Raw genomic sequence first — 1,548 nt, 5'->3', positions numbered from 1 at the left:
TTGAAAAACATTACAAGTTTCCGAAAAGCAAGGGTAAGAGGGGTAAAAATTTCAAAATTTCATAACATCTCGGAAAGAACCCGCCACCTGCTCCCAGGAGCAATTCAAAATTCCCTGCAAATTACAGGAAAACACCGTTTCGTACCTACAGGTGCATTTGACAGTTGTTTTCCTGTAGTGATTTTCTGTCCTGAAATCGTCCTGTAATTTCAGCTGTTGAAAATACAGGACGAAATCCTCCCGACCACAGGAGAAAAGATTAAGTGTGTACAGTACCATTCACGCTCGATTTTAATTAACCATTTTTGTTTAAAATGTAACCATTTTTTGGTTTTCGATGGAGAACTATCAATTTGGTTACTTTTTAACGATATTTTTCGCATAAATTTTAACCATAGTAGAAGTTCTTCAGCATTCAACCAAATTTGGTTAAAAATTCATCCATAAAATAAACGAACACCGCCATTTTGGAAGTTTGACCGGTCGCGATTTCCTATTTCAGTGAACGAAAAATCAAATTTAAAGCATTTTCACACATTGAAAACCTTCAAGACACGATGGCCTAATCCTGAAATTTGCAGTCTTTTCAAAGGTAGGTGTTTTTTTTTCTGTGAATTCAGTAGAAATAGCTGTTGAATGCTTTTTTTGGTGTTGAAAATTTTGTTTACGTTTTAGCAAAAATATATTGGAAACTTTCGTTTGAATAGTTTGAAATAGTTTTCTCACTGCTACCACTCTACTTTCAATCCTTTAGGTATATAGGCCTATAGGCTTAAATCACGGAGCCTGGGGTTGGCCTGGAGCGACCGTAAGAATGAGATCGGGAAAAATCTTCAGATGCAGAAAGCAACCGGAGGTGGCTGGCAACGTAGAGGATTCGAATTCGGGTTTCGATCCGGGTTCGCCCGGCGGTTCGGTAAGTTGAAATAAATCCAATAAGTACAAACAGTGAAGATCAATTTATTTATTCCAACTCCCCCACAGGGTTTGCCTGCAATCTTGGCCTGGTCACGTTTGGTTGGGTTTGTAAAACATCGAAATGTGCAGTAAAATCACAATGTCCGCCGACGATTCGATGGTGCTAGATGTGCCCCGCAACGAAAATCATCAGACAGGTAAATATTTGCTTTTCAAACCCTTTTTTGATCATTTTTTTATAAAAATCTAAAATTTTCCTCTCTTTGTTAACAGTTGCGAGCGTATTTCTTGCAAACAATTAGCTGATAGCCAATCAACACATTTGCCAGTTCGGTCACTTTGATCTTCCCAAGGCCTGAGAGTTTTGGTGCAGCATCCCGTATAAATGCCAGCAAGCGGCGGAAGCTACTCTGTTCCGCGGAAATGTTTTTCTTCTGAACTGACGATGTGATTGAGGGTGGAGGTATCAATGGTAACAGCATCGTTTTTTATTTATTTTTTACATAGTAACAGCATCGATGGTTATTGAATCCTATCTAAAGAAACGAATTTCGAAGAGGTTCACAAATTTTCGGTTTCCCCACACAATAAATCATCTCTTCAATTTGTTCCTTTGAAGATGATGGCACC

General features: G+C 38.6%; 1 long non-coding RNA gene across 1 annotated transcript; it reads left to right on the top strand.

Moving 5' to 3' along the window:
• Positions 1 to 452: 452 nt before the first annotated feature.
• LOC129751228 (uncharacterized) lies at positions 453 to 1,308 on the top strand. Its single transcript, XR_008738656.1, has 4 exons — positions 453 to 592; positions 755 to 916; positions 985 to 1,115; positions 1,192 to 1,308. It is a non-coding gene; the product is annotated as an uncharacterized LOC129751228 (long non-coding RNA).
• Positions 1,309 to 1,548: the final 240 nt, after the last annotated feature.

This window comes from Uranotaenia lowii, chromosome 3, assembly GCF_029784155.1.
Source record: "Uranotaenia lowii strain MFRU-FL chromosome 3, ASM2978415v1, whole genome shotgun sequence".
Taxonomy (NCBI): domain Eukaryota; kingdom Metazoa; phylum Arthropoda; class Insecta; order Diptera; family Culicidae; genus Uranotaenia; species Uranotaenia lowii.
Note: the sequence above shows the minus strand (reverse complement) of the source record. Positions and strands in the feature narration are given on the sequence as shown.